Source organism: Cygnus olor, chromosome 2 (genome assembly GCF_009769625.2).
Source record: "Cygnus olor isolate bCygOlo1 chromosome 2, bCygOlo1.pri.v2, whole genome shotgun sequence".
In the NCBI taxonomy this organism is placed as follows: domain Eukaryota; kingdom Metazoa; phylum Chordata; class Aves; order Anseriformes; family Anatidae; genus Cygnus; species Cygnus olor.
The window spans coordinates 73832799-73854869 of record NC_049170.1 but is presented as its reverse complement, the minus strand read 5'-3'; the positions used below and the strand labels follow the sequence as shown (position 1 = coordinate 73854869).

General features: G+C 37.0%; 1 protein-coding gene across 3 annotated transcripts in view; it reads left to right on the top strand.

Moving 5' to 3' along the window:
* Positions 1-22071, top strand: part of CDH18 (cadherin 18) — a 548781-nt gene that overhangs the window by 188293 nt on the left and 338417 nt on the right. The window contains exon 1 of one of the 3 annotated variants that reach the window (XM_040548562.1): positions 20636-20696. The exons of the other annotated variants lie outside the window; for them this stretch is intronic. The gene's annotated coding sequence lies outside the window, so the exon portion shown is untranslated. Of the gene's footprint in view, positions 1-20635; positions 20697-22071 lie in introns of those variants that run through there. 3 annotated transcript variants of the gene reach the window in all.

The following is a 22071-nucleotide window of genomic DNA, read 5'->3' as shown; positions in this document are numbered from 1 at the left end:
TCAGTCGTCTTTCCCCATCTGCCAACACAGTTTTATAATTGCAGAAGATAATTCGCTTTGTCAGCACTGAATGCCAGGAAATGAGGCATGCCCCCACAAAATCATATTACTTTGCAGTTCAAAAAAACTTAAAATATGTTCCAGATATCAGAAGCTACATTAGTTCATTAGAAGAAATGTGCCCAGAGACAGTTTTGGCAATGGAGTATCAGTTATCTTTTTCTTGTCAATTTTTAAATGCAGACTTTTAAAATTAGGAAAATTTTACCTCAGCAATGATTGAAATGTTAAATACTGTGAGAATCAGTAGAGGCTGTATCCATGTTTTGGAAGTTAATATATTAGAAAACCCTCCCCAAACAAACAAACAAAGCCCACTACCAACAACAAAACAAAACAACAAACCTCTCTCATGTTTACACTTTTTGAATAGGGTACTTTTCAACAAATACATCACATTTCAAGCAAATTAAAATAAATATTTCTTTACGCATGTTGTAAAATAGTCTGTGTAAGTCACCATCACAGTTAATAACACCTAATAAATTTCTAAGTAGATGACTTGTTTATATGAGAAGATGTACATGAGGTAAAATAAAAAAGCTTAGCCAGTGTTTGTGTAGAAATTGATAAATTCATGCATCGGTTCTATCTGGAGGAGATTTCAGCTGTAGAACTGTGTGTGGTTGTTGGATGCATTAAAGGCTCCTCCTCACCATTACTTTCTGAAACCATCCTGTGTTATTCATATAGAGAGAAAAACACTACTAGGTGTTACTTATTTTTTTCTGTATGTCATGTCTCACATCCCGTGTTTTATGGAAATTGTGTAAACGAGTAGTAGATTTAGTGTTACCAGATAGTATCGTGTATGAAATGGGTCTTTGCTTTGTTGCTTTTTAATAGATTGATGTTTTAATAAACAGAATTAAAAATTCCCAGTAAAACAGACCTGGCACATCTGATAGGTAGTTATTCTTTACTGTAGTCTTACACAGATGCACAGGATGTTGACAGTTTTCAGTGGATATTTGTTTAACTGTATTTTTTGCTTGGGAGCTGACAAGTTGATCATCATGGCAGAAGTCTAAGATTGTCTAAGTCTATGAATGAGGCTTTAAAGATGGAAGAAATATTGGAATATTGGAATATTTTCTATTTTAAGAATACATCTTATTATCAGTCATTGTTCTTGTTTTGTAGTTTCAGTCAGATGTCTAAATTCAAAAAGATCCAGCATTTACTTTGTGACATGATTGTAGATTACTAAAATGGATGGCCTCATGGACACTACGTTGCAGTTTAGTGAATTTGAGATTTACAGTTTATTAAATGCCAAACAGATAAATTTACCAAATATGTCTCTGTAATTAATCAGTTTCTGAAAGGTTTGATCCCTGCCCATCATTAATTTCTTTAATTTAGTACAAAGGGCATCTGATCAGTTTAATCTTGTTTAAAGGTAAAGGCCATCCTGCTGCAACCAGTAAGTGACAGTAATTGCCTGAAGAATTAACAGTAAAAACAGAGCAAGTATTATGGAAAGAAAGTCACATTTTCTTTCAGAAAGAGGAAAGTTAAGAACTAAGAGTATGGAGGCCATATTGATTGCCAGACATTGTACTGGTGTAAGAACTGAAAGGTCATCCCAGGGCTCAGAGTACCTTAAGCACTAGGCACCATCTTGTTTGCTTTTACATGCAATTCCAATAGCAATAACTCAGAATATGTTATTTTAGAAGGTAGCACAGCAGGCATCCAATCATATTTCATAACAATCTGTTTTATGTTGTGCAGTGTTTTCATTTTTATAGAAATACGTCTTTTCTGGGGGGGTGGGTGGGGGGGTGGTGATGAAATCTCATTCTTCAAAATTGCGCATTTGTGAATGAAGCAACTTCTAAAATTTACATATGAAATTTGACCTTCAAGAAATTGACAGCTATGGACTGAGCTTGTGAAATCTTCTCTTGCTTTCTGTTTTCCTAGGAAAATTGTTTACATTTATTGGAAAGCTACTGAAACATGAAAATGAAATAGTGTATAAGTAAGATGTTAAATATATATTCCCATCTTATTCAGAAGTACACTTATATCCTCTAATACATTTATAAGCTCATACCTTCAACCCAGTAATTCCTTCAAATAAAAATTTTTTCAAATACAGGAGCTGTTTGAGGTGAGGGCCTAATGAGGGAGGAGACAGGAGCTGAATTCCTCTGGTTGAGTTTGTATCCAGAGCTGAGGCTGGAGCAGCAGAAGCAGGCAGCTAAGCAGCCTCCCCGTCAGCACACACAGCCATCACAGGCCTGTGTGGCTGTCAGGGCCCAGCATTCCTGGGCCAAGCCTGTCCCCGCCCCATTGTGACATCGGGCACCCCATCCGTGCCCGCTGTGACATGGGCTGTGCATCACTGGGGGGTGGCAGCAGGTGATGCGGAGCCCAGGCCTCGGCTGGGCAGTGGAAAAGGTGCCCAGGTATGTGAGCAGGGCTGTGGGGAAGTGCCAGCACGCTGTGGGAGCGTGCTGGGGTCCGGGTGGGGCTGTGCTGCCTGCCCTGCAGAGCTCTGAGAGCTCCCAGCCGAGGGCGGAGAGGCCAGGAGCATGCCCCAGTTCGGTCACGTCACTGCCTGTGCGTGCGGCTGGAAGAGGAGAGACAGGCAGAGAGAAGCCCCTCAGCTGCCCCCCATCGCCGCGCAGTACCCCTGCCGCTGCCTTCCCCTCTCAGCCCGTGCTCCCCGCTGTGTGCACACCGGGCTGGCGCACCCTTGTGTCCCCCATCCTGTGCCACCTGTGACAGTGACACCTCGTCGGCACTGCCACGACCAGCTCTGCATCCGCTGGGACATAGCTGGGACATTGCCATTGCTGGTGCCCAGGGTTGCTTAGTGCGGCATCAGGGGGACATGTCTGTTGCTGCCCACCATGGAAGCATGAAGGAAGAATTAAATGAATAATAAAAATTGAAAAGCCCAAAGCCACAAGTGGTAATGCTGGGGAGAGGAATCAAGTAGCTGTAGAACTTTTTTCAGCGAAAGAGTGGATTTGTGGAAAAACTAAGAAATCCCAAAACTCTACTGAAAAAGAAAGAGGCTGAAGTGATTCAATTTTATACGTTGTTTGCAGGGACATGTCCCTGAAAACAAAAAGAACTAAAAGCAAACAAAGCAGGTTCCCTAGAGCAAGCGTAGCTGTGCAACCTGCTCTAGGGAATCTGCTTTGGCAGGGGGCTTGGACACGATGATCTCTTGAGGTCCGTTCCAACCCCCTACAATTCTGTAGGAAGAAACTCCTTTCCTTTCAGAGAAGCAGAGGTAGACTTTATTCCTTCAGGAGGTTCTTCTCTGCAGTCAAATGTTTAGATAATGCAAAGGACAGCCTACTGCACCTTCTGTGGAATAAAGTTCTTCAGGTCACAAGGAACATTAAAAAATAACCAATAACTATGCCTAGTATATTTTAAGCTCCTTTTCAGATATTTGATATTCCCAAGACATTCTTATGGCTTGAAATTGGAAAAAGTTGGGATTTAATGACGTTTCGTGGAGCTGCAGATGGATACAGATGAAATAGAATGTGATTATGAAAGCCATGCAGAGTACTGTATTTCTGAAATTAAAACAGTTTAAGCTACAATTTATTGAACTTTTCTAGTATTTTAACTTAACATGAACTAGACATAACTAATAAAAATGTACTAACGTTCATAAATCTCATTTTATAAGAAGATCAATATTGTGTATTAGCTGTAAAGAAGAACAAACATCAACCATTGCATTTTGTTAGAGTAGTGCCTTTTCCTAACATGCAAATAAGAGTGTAGATTGTGAAGGGTGGAAGAGAGGGCTTCAGCAACAGCAGTTGAAAGACAGTATCCTTGGATATCTGCCTTTGTATGGTAATCTTCAGTGTATCTATAGCCACCAAATCCAGACTATAGATACTGTCTATTTTAAGCTTTTCATACATTTAATACCATTTCTGAACTGCACTTCCTTACTTACAGATGCAGAGTTGTACTGAGTACTGCTCAGTTGAATGCTGGTTATTACCATCAGGTTTTGAGCATCTGAAAGTCTGATTGTATCAAAGTGGCACTGAAAAGGACATGAATAGTGTAATGGATAAAATTTTGCACCATCCAATTTGTGAGGCATCTCTCTCTCTTTTTGGTCCTGGCATCCAGAATTTAGTTTGGAGTTTAAGTTCTTACTGCTTTGAAAAAAAAAGAAACCAGAGCATATGCAGTAAGCACAGACCATATACCTTCTTCTGCCCCAACAGCCACATGCCAGATGAGCATCTGACCCATGGGGTAGCAAGAGCTCTGGGTCACTGTGTTTTCATATGTTAATTTGCAGGACCTCATGAGACATGTAAGAAGCCAGATCACAAGTGTGTAGTTGAGAAATACTCCTTTCATGGGGCTACTCAGTCTGCAACTCACCTCATCGACCTGCTGGTAGCTGTAGCACAGCACTGTGGTCACCGGCCTGTGCCTTGGTAGGAGCACTGGGTTCATAGGCTGCAGTCAGACCATCCAGCACTATCCTTCATGCTGGGCCATGAGACAGAAGAGAGGGTGCAGCAATGCACATGCATAAAATGTAGGGGCCATCTGTCAGAAATGGATCCAAAAGGTTTGGAAACCGGGAAACAGAATTCTCTTGAATTTCCTTTAGAGTTATGGAATGGAGAGTTTAATAGAGACCATCAGCTTTTGGATGGAAATGTTATGTTTCAATACCTATTAATATTTGAGTTGAAAGGTAGTAGAGTCTCAATTTTTCCACTTTTACCAGTGACTGTGTTTGACATTGCTTTGTTTATGGTTTTGTGTTTTTGTCTCATCCGTCCCTTTCACTAAGTAAAAGAGTGGTAGACAAATTATATTAAAAGATGGAAGACAGGTAACATCTCAGGGTTTATCCTTGGTATTCAACATGTACCTGACTGTCTTCCGGTGGCACAGTTCAAGCAACAGCACAATTCCCACTGCCATAAGATCTTCCTCCTCCAAAGTACTAGATAGGCCAGCTTTGTATTGTCTCTTAATGAACTTCTCTATCTGTTTCTCTCCTTCACAAGCACTGGCCTGCTTCTCTGCAGTTGAGCCTGTTTCTGCTTCATCCTTCATTTAGAATGCATGCAGTTTGCTCATGGGAAAGGTGTTCGTATCTATGATCATTGGTTAAATAAACAGGGAGGCCCCCTGCTTCTAGCTGTACCTGCATTTCTTTTGTGTAAGGGGATGGTTGGATGCTGAAGTGTCTTGCCTGGTTAGCTTTGTGTTCAGGAAGTCCACTGAGCCTCTGCTTTGTAGTTTGAGAGAAAACATGAAGTATTGTTGCATTTCTCTGAGTAAAGTTTTGAAGCAGGCATATTTTTGAATTCTCTGCAAGAACAATTGAATTTGTGTGAGCAAACCTTGTGTGAGTATATAATCAACTTTCATGAGAAAAATGTCCATGTAACATGAGAATCTGTCCTTTGGAAATGCTACCTTTATTGTTTTATGATGCATCTCAGAGAGTGTCCTATTTTTTAAATTAATTTTCCCAAATGTTAGCTGAATAATGCATGTGCTTCACATAATAGCAATGAAGTATTTTTCCAGAATCTCCTTTGTGTAAGTACATTTTATTAAACAGAACAACAAAAAAGTAAAATATCTATTAATCTATACTTTTGTTCAATAAAAGTAACACCGGGAGAATTTACTTCATTATACTTTATAAGGATTTTATTCTGATCCTCAAATAATTATAATGTGAAAAATGGAAGCAAGCATTTAAAAGCATTTTGTGATGATCGCATTTAAATACAATTATGAAGAGATTTTGCTGGTCGTTCTTATTGTGTAAAAACAAAGGAAACAGTATATTCACAGTGAACATGTCAAGCCTGGGTAAAGTGAACATGAAGCTTCTGATAGCAAGAACAATTTCTTTTTTTTTTAATTAGCGTTGGAATTGGAGTCATAACCATATATTGTTCTGACTGACTATTGGCATTTTTACTGCCTCCTGGAAATGTAATAATAATCCTGTGTGCAGCTGCACAGGGGTGAAGGAGCTGGGTGCTGGGGGCCATCACCGAAGGGCCAGGCTGGGGGTGGTGACAGGACCTGTCCAGAGTACCAGGCAGGAGAGGACCAGGATCCATCTGGGGGTGGCAGGAGCAGCAGGAGGAAGGGCTGGAGACAGGGCTGGAGGCAGAGCTGCCCTCAGTGGAGGTCCAGGCTCTTTCTGGGAAATGCAGTCTGTGAGCCAGGACAGCAGGAGATGGGACCAGGGCTTCCTGAGGCCTTGCCAGGACGGGCTGATTGGCTCTGGGGCTGGCATGGAGGTCTGGGCCTGGGCAGGTGCCCCCAGGGCTGTGGGACTAGGCCTGAATTTCTCTGCCAGCTCCATTATTGCAGGCGGTGCTATGTGAAGGGATGCATCAAGGTGTGTTAAGTATTTTTCTGTCTTGAAAATATACTGGAAATAACATAGACACACTGAATCACTTATATGACAAAGCATTGAAGTAACAGAACAGCCTAATTAATGTTTCAAATTGCATGTGCTGTTTCATGTGTTTGTTTGTTTGTTTTTGTTGTTGTTGTTTCTGATAGAATATATCCATAAGCATTTATAATAGGAAACATATCAAATTCAGTCAAATACTGATTGTCTTAAACAATAACACCTTTTGGTATTTTAGGTTATGCCTAACTTTTTTTCATCTCCCCTTTCCCCTGTTTTTGATGGAGAAACAGGCAGCAAAAGGGAGACTAAAAAAAAAAAAAAAAAAAGTAAGAAAGTTTTTCAGAAATATGAAAAGATGAAAAGACAGATGAAAAATTTTGTTTTGTTGGAAAGGTTTTTTAGGTTGCAGATGGAAAGTGTGCACACACAGTGAGTCAGTAATCAAGACAGGAATCTGGAAGGCAGAGTTTCAAGATTGCTACTCTGAGTCACAAAGAATGAGGATTAAAACCTGGTCTTTTCAGCATTTCATCAATTTCACTGTTCATATTCTTGTATTGTGCATCCTTTCCATCAAACTGTTTTTTCTGGCTTTTTACTTTTTTTATAGCATTTCTAATAATTCTCCTAAGCAAGACTGAGGGAAAAAGATGTAGCGTAATATTCTACTGATTAAGATAATTGATATAGGTAGAGAAATGCTGGTTCAAATTGGCATACCAAAACAGGCAGACAGCTGTTTGAAATCAGAGGCTTTTACAGGAGTCATTACTATCTCAAACCCTATTGTTAGTTTCTGAAGTTGTTTCATTTTTGTACTCATTCCAAAAGGTCACAATCTTGAATATTTTTTTCTTTGTTTTATATTTCTTTTTCCCCATTGAAACAGAATTCTTGGGTTCTGAAGTCACTTCAGTAACCAGACAGTGGGATTCTTAGTCTGGAGATGTACTAGTCAGTTCCTGTTGTGTCATAGATTGTTTTATATCACAACGTATTGTACTTTAACAAATGAAACAAAAAGTAACTGTAGTGGGCCTACTTCAAACTGTCTTCCTGTTCTAGCAAAACTGCTAATTCTGCATAGCTATTTTGTTGTGTAATGGAAATATGTCTAAAATTATCATTAAAATACTTAGAAAGCTTTCCTCAATATTTTTATTTTCTTGTACCCATCTTTGAAAACGGCTATTGACTTTGTTAGGATACCTGACAAAGGCTGTGAAATCAAAACCAGCTTAGAAGCAAACACTGCTTACCTCTGCTGCTGTTTTTATACTTAACCATGAACACATTTATAGTGACTGAATTCTTTTATTAAACCCCAGAGAGCCACAATTATAAAGAATATCAAATTAACTACTTCACTAACTATCACAGCAACTTGTCAGTGTGGCCATAGTGAATTAAAAGGTAATAAACAGCTGGAATTGTTAACTATTTCCAATTTTTTTCATGATGACACTTCAGTAATGAGGACAGCAAATACTTTCAAGTTGAGTATAATCTGTTAAAAGGAGCAATGGGATCTCTTCTTCATCAGATCTTTGGGAAGAGCTGTAATCCGGAAGTATTATTTTGCAGCTTTTCTTTGTGGAAAAAATTTGAAGTTCCTTTATGTTGTCATGCCTGTCCTACAGGGACGAATGTCTAAGGGACAAATGAGGAACATGAAAATGAGCTTTCAGCATGGAAAGCAGTGGATAGAAATTGACTTAAGTTGGTAGATGCAGGTGTTTGGATTGCTTGGTTCTTCATTGTGAGTTTTTGTTTGTTCAGGAAAAGTACTTGCTCTTAAGAATGAACCAAGTGAATACATCACCTGCTGGCAAATTGATAATGGGTAGTAGCTCTACAGGCAGAACACAGCTAAGAAGATAAACTGAAACAAGGCTTTGTGTTGAGGTTTGTTTGTTTGTTTGTTTGGAATTCTGTGCATGTCTGGTTTTGTTTCAGTTTCTAGGAGGCTTATTTTATGACATGACTTCTGCCTGAGGAATCAAAGATCATAGAGTAATGAAACTTATAGATCATTTGTGATAGGAAGAAAAATCACTGAGTTCAGAGTCTCAAATTGCCTTGTTTCCTAGGCTGTGGATGGAAAACAATAGACATTTCTAACCTTTTTTTATCAGCAAAATGAAGAGATGAAAATCAGCTTCTGACATCACTGAGGAAAACCAATTTAGTATTTTGGCTCTCCAAGTCCTGTAGGGTGTTTCATATTGCTATTGCTACTAAACCCCAGTCTTTCTGGTAAATTAAAAATACATCAGTTGTTGCTTTAAAGCTACTTAATTTAAAATTCTTTTAAAATTATTTTAACTTTTGCTTTCTCAAATGTTTAGTCAGACTGGGCTTACTAAATTGTCTCCCAGCTAATCAACCATCTTATGCCACCATGGTCGGTTACCCTGCCTCACCTAACCTGTTCCTTGTTTTTTTTTTAATTAATTAATTCAAAATAACTTTAAAGTGCTTTTTTCTTACATTTTCAGACCACCAATGTGTTTCATCTCTAAATGAAATCCATCATCAGAGTTGAGACTGAGGAGGGATCCTTGACCAGTTAAACTTATCATTGCCAATACGTGAAACTAGCAGGGCACACAAAAATGGTCTCTGCACTGAGTTGTACAAGTTAGTAGCATGGAGGGCTGTAATAAGGAAAGGCTGTTGCAGGGCAATTGAGATTCATGTATAATTTGCTCCAGAGCAGCTGCCATCAAAGCATGGGCTCCTGCTGCAGGAAAAGAGGACAGATCGTTATGATGCTGGGGACTGAGCCATCAGTTTCTGTGAGGGGCACCAGGGGATGGGCTGTCTGTGGTGACAGTGTCGCTCAAAAATGTATAGCTGTAAGAAGGTAGCTGCTGATATAAATAGTAATAGAAATTGAAGGCAATGAAGGCCACCTAAAATGACCATGCAGAGTGATAGTATGCTGTAGTAGTATGCAGGATAAAAGTTAAATATGTCAAACAATGGAAGTACTGTGGAACTTAACGCTTCGTGAAATTAATTCCATCCTATTTTAAAATGTTGATGTTCTCTTGGGTCAGTATTGACACAGTTCAGTACCTATTCAGGCTCTCAAGCACACATTGGTAGCCTTCCAAAGCAACACGAAACCCTGAATTTCTGAAAAATCTGTGTATATCTGAGATTGAAGATACTCTTACTTTCCGTAGTGTATTTAGGTTTAGATTAAAAAGTTCTATATTCTCTGAAAGTTGATGATAAATCCGTAGAGTATCCATAGTCAAGAGAAGTACATATTTGCTTATTGGATTTGATTTGCTGGCTTTTTGCTAACATCTATGTTTTCTTAACTTTCCCAAGTAACTAAAAGGGAGGGGAGGAGGAGAGAGAGAAGTATGGTAGAGAAGAAAAAAAGGAACTTCTTTAACATAAATATTGATTTTTATCCATGTCTTGTGAAAGGATTTATGTTCTTCAGGAATCACTGGAACAGTGGCACCGGAGAGTACATTCTTTCAAGTGAATGTTCTGTTCTGTTTTACACTTTTTTTTTTTTTCCCAACAAGCAAAATACATGGAGGAGCAGGTTTTTTTTGGTTGGTAGGTTTCTGCCATTGCTACTTCCACCTTCCCCCCAAAACAAACAAACAAACAAACAAAGAACAAAAAAAAGTGCCTTATTTGAAGTCCTAACCTTGATCGTTAACAAAGTACTGTATGCACAACTGAACACCCTTCCAGCCAGCTGAATTGTCCCAGTGAGATCCCTGATGAGATCCCAGAGTTCATACCGCAAAAGCTGCAGATGACTTTGACGGATTAGAGTGGAGGAATCAGGTTGGAGCTCTGCATAAAAGCTTTCAACGTGCGTTAAGAGAGACTCAGTTAAGGTGTACTCCTCACAGCCCCAGAGCTAAAATATCCCAGGTGCTATTCAGAGTTAATGCTTATGTCTCCCCACAGTGCTGAAAGTAAGAGCCTGCTACTTCTAACAACTTTTGGAATGGTTCACGGGTTAGAGCAGATGGGGATGACGCATATGGATGTGCCAACAGACCCGTAACAAAATGACACTTTGATGGAGTTTGAATTCCGTACAGACTTCCAAGTCTTGTGGATGACCTTTATCTAGCAAAAAACCTCCATCTTAGTTAGAACTGATTAATTTAGTTTGATTGTATTGCCTTCATTAATGATAAAATTCTGGGTCTCTTTCAGTTTGAACCGTAGTATTTTAGTGCTTTGTGGCAGTGACCAACTTATCACCTTTGATGGTTTGTGGAGTAAATGTTTTTGTGATTGCAGGTGGCGTATTTGAAAGTAATTTGCTAAAGATGCTTGTAGAGGTACATCTTACGTTCCTTATATGATTTAGGCTGCACATTGTGGTATTCTTTTCTTGAGGAAACAAAACTGTTTGTAGATGTTCTGTAAAATTTGTAAGTTAGGACACCACTGACAGGGAGTTGGTGTTGATTACCAAAGAGGTGTAATCTACTTTTACCCTTCCCTGATAATCAGGCTTATATAAATAAAATAGATTTCTGCTTCCATTCTACTGCACCATAAGTGTTGCTGAAATAAAATTCATCTTAGATGACAATTTTTCTTCAGTAAGATGGTGGACTGGTTTTGTCTGGGACAGAGTTAATTTTCTTCATGGAAGCTCGTATGGTGCTCTGTTTTGGATTTTTGATGAAAATAGTGGTGATAACACATCAATTGTTTTAGTTTTTGCAGAGCAGAGCTCACACAGAGCCAAGGCCTTTTCAGCTCCTTATGCAGCTCTCCCAGGAGTAGGCTGGGGGTGCCCCAGGAGCTGGGAGGGGACGCAGCCAGGACAGCTGGCCCAGGCTGGCTCGAGGGATGTTCCACACCTTGTGGCTGAACGTCTGCTTGCTAATGGGAAGTAGCGAATTAATTCCTTATTTTGCATTGCTCACACACACAGCTTTTACTTTACTTTGTAAGCTGTCTTTATCTCGACCCATGAGTTACCTCACCGTTACTTTCTGATTCTCCACCTCATCCCATTGGAGAGGAGTGAGCAAGTGGCTGTGTGGTGCTGAGCTGCCTTCTGGGGCTAAACCACAGCAAATGGTTGGCATTGCCAGTTCTGTTATTGTCACTACCATCACAATACAATGGTTTTAGTCTCTACTTGTGGGCTCGTGGCAGTATTCTGTGCATGTTGCATATTTTTTGGCATCAGTAATCAAGTTTTGGTATTTCCATATTGAAATTTGAGACCCCTATGCATGTACATAGCTTTTCACATTATTGTGCTGGGAGTTTTTATAACTGTTAATTAAACTTTTGTCCTTAAAAAAACATGACAGTAATTTAGCCATTTTTTTTTCTTCTATCTATTCTATCAGGAACATGACATGGTAATTGCAGTGTAGCTGAAGCAAAAGTTACATCAATTAAACAGCAATGTGAAAATGATTCATCTGAGCAAACTATGTTCATGGTGCCAGTACATAGTTCTTCATGTCTCAGGTTCTTAGTAACATTAAGTACAAAAGATCAGTTTGCAGTTGAAATCCTGGTTGTCTGATCTAATTTGATTTTAATAGATGACAGCTCTGACAATTTAGTCTGGCAAATGCAAATAATGTTGGTACTTCCTGTCTAAAATGGGACATTTTAACAGCATCACTGAATGTCTATTCTAAAGTATATAGATTATTTCAGCAGCAATATTAACTGTTCTGTGTTTCTTCCAAAATCTGTGGATTTTTTTTTTCTGGAAACTTTGGCTAACTTTAATAATGAGAATGCCTGCCTATGACAGGGCATCTGAGGTTGACAGTTTCTATGGACTAGTAATCCTGGTTTTATAGAGCTGGATTGTAACTAACTTCTCAATGTTCTTGAGAAGCATTAAAAGATGTTTCTCAGAAAAAAAAAAAAAAAAAGAAAAAAAGAAAAAAAAAAGAAAAAAATAGAAAAAAATAGGAAAAAAAAAGATATATCCCTTGACTGAGTCACAGGCTGATTCTTTGTGAACATGTTCCTCTTTGCAACATCTCTGGTAGAGTAGGATGAAGCTGGTTTTCCACTTTGCTGTAGGATGAGATGTTGGCAGCTTGGATAATAACTGGTCTGTCCTCCGTAAGGCTCTGTTGTTGTGAATAATCTGTACAAAAGTGCAAGTGTCTCTCCTTTCCTTTGCTTAAGCATGGCTGATGACTGATTAATGACAAGAATGAAAAGGTGGAAGCGATCTCCTGAAATCATACTGTCTATCCTTCAGAAGTTTAAAAAGGAGAGGTTTACCTGTCGTGTTCTTAGTCTTAAAACTGTAAAATAAGGGAAGGATCATGACTGAGAAGGAAAACCTCTCATAAGGAATTTCAGCTTAATGGATGAATTTATTTTCTGTTTATCTTCCAGTGGAAAAATTCCATTCAAACCACAGCCCATGTTTAACAGCTATGAAACCAAAGCAGTAAAATGGAATTACCTGTGAGACTGAACTTAAATTTGATCGGTATAATTAGTTACTTTGATTAATAAGGTTGTTTATTCTATCACAAAGGGTGGGAATACATGACTTCAGTGTTGGTGGTTATGTCCACAGAGTTTCAGGGGTCTGAAGGGAGATGGCTGTTCTGAAACTATTTGCAAGTCAGTTTTTTGCTTAAGAGAAAAGGAGTTTTTTGTTTGTTTGTTTGCTTGTTTTTTCTTTCTTTCAGACAGCACAGCTTTTCACTTGCAAATATGGGATTATTTTTGTCCAGCTAAAGATTTTTATTTTTTTTTTCTTGTATTCATCAGTGTATGACCTCTCCCCCCTCTCCCCCTTTTACTTCAGAAAAGGGGATAGGACAGAGAAGGAAGTCCCTGAAAACAATTGAAAAACTGGATATTGAAAATCGGAGAAGATATTCTTAAATAATAAGTATTGGTTTAATCTTAGATAAAACCAATTTTTGTAATTAGTTTTAACTTTGCACTGAGGAAAAAGACATTTGTGATTTAAGTCATCAAAAGCTGTTTTTTTTTTCCTTTAAAAAAATATGATTTATTTACTTGTAGACCTGTGAATGCATATACAAATATGCATCTAAGGTCTGTTTAAGGTTAAACTACAGTTTCAGCATGTCTATCTTGTGTAATGGGAACTGTAGTTATGCAAATATGACTTATATTAACCTGGGTTTTATATACAATTAAGTAGCGCTACACTGGACATCAGTTTGTGGGGTTAAAATGTAGCAGAGCTGCCTCTCTTCCTTTGACGTGGAAATACCCTTCGAAACTCAAATTAAAATGTGTTATTGCAATGCCAGGTTTTATCACTATGAATTGAGTTATGGAAAAGAGTATGAACAGGGGGTTATTCCTCACACATCCTCCTAACTTCTGAACTCCACACATTGTTGGGTTTTTAAGAAAAAAAAAAAAAGGATTGTCATGTTAATAGTCACTGCCAGCTTTGCCTTGATGAATTTGAACCCATGCCTACTTTCGGCTGCCAAAACATCTTGTGGCACTGAAAATTATATTAGTGGTACCAAGATTATTTTTTGTTTGCTGGAGTGGCTTCATTGTTTCAGTTATTTCAATTGCCACTTCATAAAACTGGGATAAAACCAGTATGAAACTGACCTGCTCTTGTGAGATTGTGAAACCCATTTTATAGATTCCAGGGTTCGATGCGTATGGTTCAGCATGTTGCAGTTATTTAGGATGATCTAACTTTAGTATCATTAATAGAATAGAGGCATAAATAAACAATTTTATGAAGTTGATAAATATTTTAAAAGGTAAAATGAAATATTTATAACAAATGTAGTAGTTAGGACTCCAGCTTCTCATAAAATGCAGTTTCTAGTTCTTGACGTAAATGTGTGTTGTATGAGTACTTTATCAAATTTGTATACACTTCCTTTTTTGCTTTGAGATAAATATTTCTAAGGAACGAACATTCAGTAAGTATAAATCAAGGAAGAAAGATCTGTATAGTTTTGCAGAACTCCCACGCAACGTATTTGGAAAGGTGTTACTGAATGAAAATAAATCTGCTGGAAAGGTCTTGTGTCTTAAAGTGAGCATTGACAGGGAGGGAAGCGAGTAACCCAGATAAAAGTGAATGGATGTTTTCTTTCATTCTGTATTTTTATTTAAGAGAAAAAGCAAGATTTTTTTTTCGTTAACTCTTAAGTAGAAATTTGTATCATAGCACTTCCTCAGGTGTGAATAGTTGTGTTTTTCTCTTGTATGCTGTATACTCACTGTCATAGGGAGTAAATAAATCCAGAGCATGTATACATGTCTGTAAGTATCTGGCACATGTATTTGACATTAAATTCTCTCTACTGATGATGTGGTTAATTTTATTTCATAGTGAGTTTCACTGGGTAGCAGAGTACCCTACTTACTGAAATTCCTGCTGCCAGTGTTACCAGCAGAAGAGCAGTTTAGCCTGTTCTATGTGGCTATGTGGACTCTGCATAAGTAAACATTTTCATAAGAGGTCAACATGAGTGTATGTGTGCGTAACAATACTCTCCTGTGAATTTCAAGCAAAGCATATGAAAACAACTTAACTTTGCTACCTACTTTTCTATTAAAATTTATGGGTTTTCTCCCAAATATCGTTCTTGAACACTAAATCATAACAGACAAATAAAAATGTGTGAGTTCTGAGAGCTTTTTGTAAAGGGCCAAGACACACACAGTGAAAGCATAAAAATTTGTTTAGTCATCGAAGGGAAGAGCAATCAAATACGTTTGGGACTTCTGGCTTGTGCCTAAGTTAATCTATCCTTCTCTGAGTGTTTCACATGTGAAGACTGGGTCTTGAGACCCTTATGTTCCTGGTATGTATCTTCATAATTTTTATTACAATTAGATTGTGGTTCTAGTTAAAAGATTGCAACAAAAGCAGAAAAGCATTGGAATAATTCCTGATTGTATTGCTCAGAGGACAGATATTGTATTTAAAGTGGAGATCTGCATAGAAGACTTAGTGGTTCAGATAAAAGTAAAAATAGTTTTACCACAGTATATTTAGGGGTTTCCTGAGTCAAGACAAGATCTATTTAAACTAATGTTCAAGTTCAAAAGGTATTGAAAAGATTTAGTCAAATAAAGCAAATAAATACTGTTATAGGATGTAGTCTACTGTAGTTACTGTAGTAACAACTGTTAAGTTGTAAAATGGATATATTTTGTCTACCTTATCAGTTTCTTTGGCTTCCAGTTAATTTAGGATTAGAATTATCTTGGTACAGGTTCAAAAGAAAGTTTAAGCTCAATGAGATCTCAGCATGATTTGTGATCACATGTAGTATGTAATGGTAGGACATACTGGATCAGAATTCCTGTTGAACATGAGTCTGCATGTAGGAAAGAGTAGCTTATTGCAAACACAGCAGCACAACTGAGCTGTCCTTCACCTTACATTTTATTGAAACATCTTACATGTACCACTGAATGGTCGGAATGCCAGTTCAGGAGACACTATTTTCATCAGTTAAGTTTGTTTTTTCCCTTTCATGTGCTTTTTATATATTACTTTTTACTCCTGCAGTTACACTTCAGCATGAAAGAGTTGCTGGTTGAATATTCTTCAATAAAAGTAATAATTGTAAAAATAAATTATCCTAAAGTTAAGCCACTAAAAAGAAGAACTTTCATCTGAACTAACTGACATCAAAGGGCTATTCACTGGAGCAGAGAAAATGTGATAAGCACTATTGTTTCCATTAAAGAAAAAAAATGAAGATGACTATTTCAGTGGAACCATAAATGAAGAATAATGAGAATATTGTTAGTCATAAAAGCATCCTATTACTTATGACATTTCAGGTAGGATAAGGTATCTTAAAGATGGACTTGCAAACCTGCAAGCTTTCCTTTCTAACTACCTCCATATTCTTGAGAGTTCTGAATATGGAATTAAAACTAAACTAAAACTGTTGTGGCATATCACAGTTAAAAACAATCACAAAGTGTTTTGTTTTGTTTTGTTTTGTTTTATGATTTATACTGAAGATAACTTCTCTAAATTAAAAGTTTGCATTTTATTTTCTAAAAGCTATGTTTGTTTGTGAAAATAATGGCAAATGATGACCTGTTCTTGTTGCAATGTGTAAAATCCAAAGAATTACTGAGAATGTCTTCATTTTTAATTGTAATAAATATTAATATATTAAGAAGACAGGATAGACTGCCATCTGGTCCAGTCAATAATACAATCTCCTTTTCTATAATATATACTTAAAAAGTAGAAATTAAAAGAGAATTTGTCTGGTTTTGGGCATGCTTAATTTAGGTGTGCACATTGCCAACACAAACTAAAAAAGGCAGAGGAGAAATGTAAACTTTAGGACCCAGCTTTTTAAAGCTATGAAAGGAATAGCTGAGGAAGAAAGAAATACCTCCATGAAGGAAAGAAATCAAATGCCATCTAAAGGGAAAAATATATTTATATTTGGACAATGGAAAACAAAGTTGCAGGCCAAACTGCTTTTAGATCTCCAGCCTACTACATGTACATATAATAAAATTAGCTGCCCAGTTCAACATAACTGAAAGAGCCTTAACTTCTAAGGGGCAGTGGTTCTTTAGTTGCAGATATGTTTGCAACTTAAATTTCCTTTAGATGCAAGTTTATTGAAGTTTCTAAAACAGGCCAATCTCAAAAAAAAAAAAAAAAAGGAACCATTTCGATTATGAGTCAGCAATTTAGAAGGTGCTTAGATTATGGGATAATGGAGTTTAATTAAGTTGAATATATAAGCAAAGTATTAGTTGTTTTGCACTCCCATCATCCGTCCCCCGCTTTTATTTAATTCATCGTTCACCAGTAATTTCATTCTATAATTGAAGTCTGATTTTCTGCTTTAAAGAACGTTTTTATCTTATGATTTCAAGGGACTGCAGTATTGGTGTGCTATAAATAACAGATCACAGCTACTTTATTATGCACCTATTTCAATGCTGCTTCACTCTATTTGAAGAAGATAAATTGTAATAAGGCCTTGCAAATGTAAAGCAGAGTTTTTTGCTTTAGCATGATGACTTGATGTAGCTTAAATATTTTTGCTGTTTAACTGTAAATGCAGTTTCAGAGGAATGTAGATGAACACCTGCTAAACGTCTGGGTTTCTGTGATTCTCTCCGTGGTGATGGGGGAGTGAGGCTGGATATTCTGTATCCTCAGTACGGCCAACAATTGCCATTGTTGAAGAATTGGCTAGTGAAATGACACATCCTTTGGCTGTTGCTTCTGAGATCTCAGAGGGGTACAGTCCTATAATTTGAACAGCCCAGTTCTCACATGAAAACTCTTCATTATGTAGCACAGAATTCACAATTTGTGTCTTAGTAAAGTGGAATGATTTCTAAACATTAATCATTTCTTCAGGCTGTGAAATTTTATGAACTTTTTTCCCTTGACACTGAAATATGCCTGAAAGAATCTTCATGAGTGTTTTCATAATTTCATTTGAGCGGTATGTTTTGGATTGTTTCTTGTGGCTGTTAGACATTACCAAGGCTTGTTTGTTTGTTTGTTTGTTTGTTTTTGTGTGTGTTTTTTTTTTTTTGTTTTGTTTTGTTTTTAATTAGTGTGAGGAGACAGGATTCTCCCCCAGTGAAAAATGTAGTTTTGTTAAAATGGTGTTTCGGATGCTAATGGTGAAGAGGGAGGGGGAACTCCTGGACCACAATCTGTCTTTTCTGAAAGTTGCCTGACCCTTTGGATGTGCAGCAACTCCAGCTGACCACAGCTGTCCTCAGCAGTGTTCCAGTCACCTCACTGACAATTTCTTGCTGCTATCAGGCAGAGGTTCCTTGCTGAACGTCTGATGATTTCTGAACTCAACAACGTTTGGATGCCTCTACCAGTTTTCAAGATACTGCCATTCAGCTTAGCAGCATTCCTCCCATGTGTAAGTCATGAGTTCCTGTCAGTTTTCAAACCGAATTCCAACCTCCCAGTTTAAGCACATATTTGTTCCCTAAGCAGTTGGAAAAGCTTTGGAACAAATATGTAAAAGAGGGACTGTATAATAAGACAGTTAGTAATGATCAAAATTTAAAAAGTATTTAAATTAATTTGCTTATTTCAAGCAACCATGAATCAAATATGTCCTTAGTTTACCAGAAGAAAAGGGTCTTCATTAGAAGAGCATTGATATAGGCAAGTAACGTAAGACAAAAGGACAAATTATCAGATACAGATAAAGCATTTCAGTATTGTCATGTTATTACGTAGTTTAATTATTCTTATTATCTCTGAAAGAAGACAATGGAGTGGGAAGTGAAAATGATAAGTGTAAAATCATTACTAATTTGTTGCATCCATGTTACAAATTGTCTTGCTTGAATTCCCATCAATTAGTTTCAGTCAAAATCTTGTTGAGCTATAGCAGAAAGCAGATAGCTTATATGCAAAGCCAAAAATTTATTTTTTAGTCTAATTTTAGTCTAATAAGCAAATTACTATTAATTCAGTTACAATAATGCTATCAGTTGTAATTTATAGAATTATAGAATCGTTTAGGTTGGAAAAGACCTCTAAGATCATCTGGTCCAACCTTTAACCTACCACTGCCAAGTCCACCACTAAACCATGTCACTAAGCACCATATCTACATGTTTTTGGAAGGCCTCTAAGGATAGTGACTAAACCACTTCCGTGGGCAGCCTGTCCCAATGCCTCACAACCCTTTCAGTGAAGAAATTTTTCTTAAAGCTCCCCTGGCACAATGGACATGTTATTTCTTTCAACCTCGAGATTTTTGGCTAGAAGAATAAGAAACTTCTTAAGTGTGTGGAAAACACACTAAATAAAGCTTCAAACAGAAAACTGCAACAGCTATTTTAATAAGTGGTGATACCAGTTCTGAAAATCGTTTTGAGGTTGCACTTTAAATCAATCTTACTATCTAAGAATTTCAGTAAACTATATGTTTTTTTCTTTTCCCTAAAAAGATAAATAAATTATTCAAAACTGAAATTAGAAATTAACTTCATTGTTCAATAGAAATAAAATATAGCCAGTATTTGTTACACGAGACTGTATGAAGAGTTTTTACATATATAAATCTTGTGTTCTTGTATTGTATCTAATGGGCTTTGGCATAGCAATGTTCACCGCAGTGTGGAAATCAATTCTGTTTCTGTTTAAGCAGGTAAAGAGCTGGGATCTACCAATGAAGCCTGGTTTTAATTGGAAATGAAAAGTAGACATATTTTCCAAAAGTAGGCTTTAGCATTTTCTTTCTTTTGTCTCAAAATTGGGAATAAAATGATAAAGCGTTAATTCTCAACAGTTTCTCAAGAAGTGTTCTTCAGTGGTAGGTTACAAAATTTCAGTGATCCAAACTGTGCAAAGCAGCAGCACTAAACATAATGACAATTTTTACTATTATTTGAGTAATGCTCCACATTAGCGTTGTTGTGTGGGGAAGGAAGGCTGCTACGTGGGTGCAGTTTGCTGCTGCCTATGAGAAGCAATGGCACTCCATTAAAAAATTATTTATGAGTTTATTTGCGTGTTTTTTTTAAGTGATGTTTTCTAGCAGAGGATGTTTCTAAAAAGTTTCTTGCCTGGAAGACTACTTTTTTTTTCTTTTATTTTTCCCTCTGTGTAATGATCTAGGGAAGGCAATCCATCAGTTCTGCTCTGACTCAGCCATACATTTAATCAGATAAGTTATACTAATTCTTGAGAATATGTTGCATATCTTTTTTTTAAAGGTCACGTTGTTACTTGAATTTCAGTCCATTGTATATTGCAGACATTAATGCTTCCTTTGTGAGACTTCAGAATGTAGAACTACTGGGGTTAACACTTCTGAATTTTATGTGGCAGTGACTTTATTCAATTAGTTAATTAGTACTTGTATTTTACTCTTGTTAATGTCAGCCAAGCATATATGAACACACACTCCTTGCTGAAAGCACTATAAACTTGGGTTTATAGTCATGTGTACTACAAAATAAAAACTCTGCTGACAAAGCTCAACAATTGCTGCAGCTGGTTTTATTACAAGTATGATTCATCTGGAAGACTAAGTAAAATCATGTTCTGTACCATTTCAGCTGCAGCTGTTAATTTGCCAACTGTGTATCATTTGTAGCTTAATTGAGGGTATATTCTTCACACCTTGTGTACTTTTACTTACCTGCACCACAGATTTGAAATTTAGAGCTATCCTTCAATATGCACAACTCTGTATTGCATCTTAGAAAATGGAGTACTTGGTTAGATGATAAGGTGGTGTAATTACATTCATTATCCTTCTCATAATCTATCTCTGGGGGGAAAAGCTCTTCTAAATTTTCTGTATTGGTTTCAAGACATAACTGAGGTTATGTTTTCTCTTTTAAATTTTTTGTTTGTTTGGTTGGTTTGTTTCATTTTTAAACTTCGGTCATTCAGTGGTGCTTCTCATTTTACTTTTTTCCTCATTTCTCCCCTGGAAATTATCTATGTGTTTCTCATTAGCAAGCTTGCTTTTCCATGCTTAATGGTATCATATGAAAATAAGATTGCTTGCTAGATACTTCTTGAGTGAAGAGTGTTGTCTAAAGGGTCTACCTTCTATCTAACTTATCTGTTGTGTATTTATTACGAACTGCCCTAAACCCTCAAACTTTGGCACAAATTTCAATGCTTTTTGTAATGTTTATTTTTAAGCTTGTGAGATAACTGCATAGGAGATATCCCTTTCGACAGAGAAGGTAGTTTATTAGTATTGACTAACTGAGAAGCAGCTAAAGATTGTGGGGTATTGTGTAGCAGCAAAGTATTGTGAGGGATGCTATAATACGGACATTAAACAAGTTGACATTAGTGTGTTTAGAACTGGAAGAGAAAATTTGCTTAACTGATGTAATCAAGCAGATCAAGATCTTTTTGACAAGCTGTACTTATTTATGATGGCATCGGAATGGTACCTAGGCTGTCCTGTTTGTTTTTGGTGAATCGCCTAATCAGCCCAGAGAGAGGAAACAGCTTTCAGTATCGTTTAGAAGAGCTGTGAACTTGACGGAGAAGAAAATAAGCCAGTATTTCATATTTGCTTTAATGACAAGAAGTTGTGAAATGCTTAGAGAGCAGATTTTCTTTCAGAAGAAGATAGCAGGAACAGGAAAATGCAGACCTGCCTTCATTTTTTCCCCGTGTAGGACTTCTGCCTTAGAGAAATGACATCTAGTAAATATTACCAGTTTCTGAAATGAGTGGGCTGTTTGGTGGTTATGAAGTGCAGTGTTCATTGCTTCTTACTCATAATGTTACATCTTTGGGGAAATAGATGTGTATATTGATAACTTTGTGCCACTTTTAAAATAACAGTTTATTGAGATGTTCTTTGCACACGTTCTACAAGTGAAATTGGAAACTACTTTTGGAAACATTTGCGTTAATCTCAAAAGTTTTTTTTTTTAATTATTTTTTTAAATTGAAATAAGTTTTTTGGGGAAACTTTCTAACAAGTCTTGAAAATAGATATTTTTTTTTTGCATTTATACACGTTCCATTCCCACATGATTTTCATTCATTCAAGAATTTTCTTGCTATACTTCTGTTTTAATTCAGTCATAACTTTTGCTCAGTCAACTCTTTAGTTTCACTTGTTATTTGAAGT